Genomic DNA, 5,452 nt, shown 5'->3' with positions numbered 1-5,452 from the left:
ATTATGGTCAATGTCCATATGGTGTACCATGCCCCCCCCACCCCATTCCAGGCTCTCCCTCAGTGAAGGCAAGTTGGCTGCTATGCAACTTCATAGATTAAAGTCTACCCAGAAACAGCAAGCCCCCACTCGTTCCTACAGAATTCCTGAAACCCACTCTGATTGAATTCATGCCTGAACCCATTACTGTGGCCTGGAGAACATGGTGTACTGAAGCTAGTGTTGGACCTCTCCTCAATCCAGGTAGGCCCAGAGGAGAGAAAGTGGATTCCAAATGAGAATCCATTCTTTTGCTGAAGAACGGGAGGCCAATGACACATGTGTGGTGTTTATATTGTACCTACCCATTATGGGCTGAATTGTGTCTCTCTCCTGCACTCGCAAATTCAGATGTTATAGCCCTAACTTCCAGCACATCAGAATGTGACTGTATTTGAAACAGGGACTAAGTTTAAAGTAGATCATTAGGTGGGTCGTAATCCAATCTGACTGGTACCCTTATTTTAAGAGGAGGAGATTTGGACACACAAGGAGAGAAATAAATAAGCAAGTGGTTAAGCCACTGCTATTTTGGGTGTTTTCTTTCAGGAATTTAATACCTTACACAGTGCAGCAATCATCACCTCTTTAAGCATCTTGACTTCCATATTAAGATTTTGTCATCCTCTTCAGTTTCCCTCTGAAGGATATTATGAGATTGAATTCTTCAAGGCCTATTGAATGAACACAGAGGAGGGCTGCATCTCAAAGTCAAAACAAATGGTTGAAAGCCAGTTTTTGCAATTTTTCTTATTCGCTTTCTGTTCACTTGAACTTAGATCATGCAAATGTACACGGACTGCAATCTTTAGGTGAAAATTTGAAAGCTGGACACCATAATCAGATTTCTCTGTTCCTTATATCATCGATTCCGTGAAGGACCATTTCTGTTGTAGTGCTTGTTGTATTATCAGCAGTATGAAGGGAATTTTTTTAGCTGACACAATAAAAAATACACCATTTAAAAAATAAATAATGCATAGTGTTTTCAATACTTCTTTCGAAACACATAAAAATACCCTATTTCAATTATTTTAGCAGCTCTTTTAGCTGCTGAATACTTGCTTCCAGGAGTTGTCTAATCCCTGCCCCCCCCCCCCCCCCCGCTCTTAGAAATTTGTCTGGTATGTGAAATTCATTCCTAGTGTATGTGAACATTGCTATTGTGTTAGTAAGTGTAGGATATCATTATAGCATGTGTCAGTCACAAGAAAAAAATTAACTTCAAGACTCTCTATATGTGTACGTGAGCTTAATAAATTCTAGACAACAGATGTAGCTGACAGTCTCTCCTTCTGCCACTCTCCCCAGTTCAATAAAGAAGTACAGATGGTTATGTTCACTCTGGTCTCTTGAATCTTGGCGTGAAGGCACTGACTTTGTTGATCTTTCTCTGGAAACTTCGTTGGACCCAAAGGACCATGGCAAGTTAAGTACTGCGTGAGACTGCCTTGCACTGATCTGGCCATTTGGAATCCTGAAGCCTTTAACAGTTGAAGAGCAGCTCCGAGTACCTCTCGACATTCTGCATGGAGAGACTGTCGAGTTACATTTTCTCCTCTGCTTTTGATTTCTTACATGTATGGTCTGTAGAAGCCCAGGGCTAGGAGAAAGGTCATCTGGATCTTAGCTGTGCCTTAGGAAGAGCCAGAACTAATCTATCAGAAAAGCAAGAGAATCCAGGCATGGCTTATAATTTTTCAGATCAACCAAGAGAAACAGAGGTCATCTATTTTTTGGTGTTAACAAAAAAAAGTTTAAGGGTGTTAAAAAAAAAAAAAGGTCCTAACGTATATATTCTATGAGATAAATGCAGTTTGGGTTCTTCTCTATAGAAAATGCTTGTTCTTTGAGGACTGGTATCAGTGGTTTGTACTACTCATGGGTGTCACAGAGAGAAGTCTGTGACATGTTGAGAATCTGTTATACTTAACATGGTCCTTATGCACAAAATACCTGGCAGGGTTCCTAGATCATAGCCAAATCTGCTATTTTGGGTGTTTTCTTTCAGGAATGTGAACTTCCCAGCCCTCTCAACATGAATCAGAGGTTGATGTCTGATCCAAAAGTAAATATAACACGGGCATAGGTAAGATGCCCAAATAACACATGGTCAAAATTGCGCCAGTATTGAGAGCGAAAGAGGCTTCACTAATACTGTGCCGGGGCCATAGTACGACCTGGGACAAGCCTGGACAACCTGGTTTAGGCATAGGACACAGCCTACACCACCTGAACAACCCCCCATGTATTATGTCATTGAAAAAATATGCTGTGATAACGCTTTTACACACACGGAAACTGAGGCACAGGGAGGTTACGGAAGCTCCTAAGACGACATAAACCCAGAAGTGACCAAGTCAGAAGAGAGGCCAGGAGCCTCAGGGACCACCTGGCTGGAAGAGTCCTGCTCAGAAGGATGCTCTGCGTCGGGGAGGTGGCGACTGGTGCCATCAGATTCTTTCCCTCGGGAGGTTTGTCACGGCACAGAGGGACAGAGAATACGGGGGGCGGGGGGGTAGAATCAAAGTTGAGGCACGCGGCAAGAAGGCCAACGATCCAGCTTGGTTAAAGAGGAGAGAGCGTCGTGATGAACAGTCATTGGAAGGTGAGCCTCCGAAGCCTCTTAGGGAGTGGGGGTCCCAGCGGTCCTGGTGTACAGGAGCTCTGCTTACCTGCTAAGAGAGTACCTGCCGTCCTTCCTCCCTCGGGCCATCTGCTCCACCTGGTGTAACCTGATGTGGGTTCCCACAGCGGGCGTGGGGTGAAGTCGGAAGCCAGCCGCGCACCCCGTCTTGTCAAGGCGAGGCAGAAGACAGGGCCAGCCACTCCAGGATCGCTGCCAGGGAACGTGCAGAAGAGGCTTGTGTCGGGCGGGAGAGCAGATCTCAGCGGCCCCCCCGCCCTCCAGCATCTGAAAGTTCATAGAGGCCTCCACCGGGCCCGGCCACGCCCACTGTCCAGAGGGTCTCCACACCGCGGTGCTCACTCATTTGCACCTTGAAAATGGCTGGAAAGGCGGGAACCCGCAGGCGAACGCTCCACGGACAGGGCGGGGCCAGGAGCCTCCAATGCCCGGCGCTGACGGGTCAGCGGCGGTCACCGCCCCTGCGTGACCTCCCAGACCCCTCCGCACACCGCTTTCCAGACACGTGAACAGGCCTGGGAGGCGCTGCGAGCCACTGCGCGGGACTGGGGTGCGGCCCGGGCTCCTTTGGGGAGGCTGGAATTGAACTTGGAGGACCAAGGCCTGCAGTTCAGAAGGAGCGAGCCCAATACCCGGTGAGCACCTGCGAGTTAGCGGGTCATCCCCTTAAAGTTGCCCAGGGCGCCACAGCTTTGCCTTTCTGGAACGTGGCCAGGCCAGGTTCAAGCCAAGGCACACTCTTATGCTCTGCATGTCTTTGCTGGAGGTTTGGGGGGAGGGGTGTGCTCTGTGCAAATTGCTGTGCTTGGAAACGAGATTCAAGAAGGTCTCAAGGTTTACGCCTCCCCGATATCAAAGATTCCTGCTGTGAGTTGTAATATTTTTCCGTTCTTCAGTGTTGCTTAAGGGGTACTGTGAAAACTTGCTGTATTTTATTTTTTGTTTTAAGATTTTATTTTTGAGCCATCTTACACCCATCATGGGGCTGGAACTTACCAACTTGAAGTAAGAGTATTTGCTCTACCGACTGAGCTAGCTGGGCACCCTCTATATTTTATTTTTAAAACTTGCATAAGATAGTCTGAAAACAACGGTGAAAGTGGGTGAAGCTGCCATTTAGTTAGGAATCCAAACTTTAGAGCCAGAGGACCTGGTTCTGATGCTGCTTTGGTGCTTTATAGCTGTGTGATACGGAGAATTGCATGCGTTCTTTGTTAAACACTTCCTCGTGTGGGAAATGGGCGCCGTAATAATACCCCACTCATGTAGCTCTGTAAGAAGTGAATGAACTTAAATAGGTCAGGCACTTAGCACAGGCTGGTGCATAGGAAGCACAAGATCAATGTCGGGTCTTACTTGTTACTGCAGCTGCTTCTGTGCAGAGCTCAGAATTAACCTGTTGTCTCATTCACCTACCTGAACTTTTTGTGAATGCGTCATTAACTTGGAAAGTTTGCAGCCCCGCCCTTGCCATATCTATAGGATACTGTATATATCATTAGCTAGTGCTGCAAGGACAGGCGATAACAAGGAAATGTGTCACATCTATTGGAATGCTAGCATATCACTTTGGGGGTGTTTTCTGTTGTTTCTCATTTGATTGTAACATTTGTTATGTCCTCTGTTGTCATTTTCTCTCTCTTTTAAAATTTTTTAAATTCCAGTATAATTAACAGTGTTATATTAGTTTCAGGTGTGTAATATAGTGATTCAACAATTCTATATATTGCTCGGTGCTCATCATAGGTATACCAAAAAATTTGGAATGCTTCATGAGTTTGTGTGTTATCTCTGCTCAGGGGCCACACTAATCTTCTCTGTATTGTTCCACTTGTAATAGAGGTGCTACTGAAGTGAGCACTGTCGTTTTCCTGTTTTGGATTATATATATTTATTGAATACATTATGTATTTTATGTCTTTTATATGTAAAGTATCTTTCATAAGTATCTGTATGATATATGTACAAATATATTAACATTTGCAATATAGTTTTATAGTTTTTATAGTTTTATATAAATAAAAAATATATATAAAATATAAAATATATAAAATAAAAATATAGTTTTATAATATATAAACATACATATCATTAGAGATACATGTATTTTACATAGGTATATATTATATAAAATGTCATTTTTATATCATTTGAGATGTGAAATATCTCAAAAATAGAGAAAGGTACAGATAATAGGATAATCAACACCTATGTGTGTATTACCCAGATATAGTAAATATTAACTTTTAAAAAGTTGTTTAATTTTTTAAAGAAACAAAACACTGCAGATGCAATTGCCTCTACTCTCTTCCATTTCCTCCCCTATCTGTCTCTTTTTCCCACCCCCAGTTAATGCTATTCTGAAGTTGCTGTGTATCTTCTCCATCTCTGATTTTAATATTTTAGCATAAATGTATGGTCCACAGGCCACTATTTAAAATGCAGTGTCATATTTTTGTTTTAAAGCAAGGTAAATAATATTTTGCTAAATATACCTTTCTGCAACATCCTCTGGTCACTTCCCTTATTCACTCAACTTTTTTGTTTTTGAGATTTATTCGGGCAGATAAATCATCCCTATTTCATTTATTTAATCACTGTGCAGTAATAGTCTTATAAGAATATATCCCAATGAATTTATCTTGCTCTCAATTGATGGGTATATAAGTTGTTTACAATCTTTCATTCGTACAAAGATTGGTGCACAATGTGTGGTTGTGCACATCTCCTTAGGCAAATGTGTGAGAGCTTCTCCAGGGCATGCAT

The 5,452-nt window shown here is 43.0% G+C and overlaps 1 non-coding gene across 1 annotated transcript; it reads right to left on the bottom strand.

Moving 5' to 3' along the window:
* Window positions 1–4,440: 4,440 nt before the first annotated feature.
* LOC113258843 (U6 spliceosomal RNA) lies at window positions 4,441–4,547 on the bottom strand. The gene has a single exon (XR_003317367.2). It is a non-coding gene; the product is annotated as a U6 spliceosomal RNA (small nuclear RNA).
* Between the last annotated feature and the right edge of the window lie 905 nt (window positions 4,548–5,452).

The sequence above is a fragment of the Ursus arctos genome, unplaced genomic scaffold (genome assembly GCF_023065955.2).
Source record: "Ursus arctos isolate Adak ecotype North America unplaced genomic scaffold, UrsArc2.0 scaffold_16, whole genome shotgun sequence".
NCBI lineage: Eukaryota > Metazoa > Chordata > Mammalia > Carnivora > Ursidae > Ursus > Ursus arctos.
This window is presented reverse-complemented; position numbering and strand designations above follow the sequence as displayed.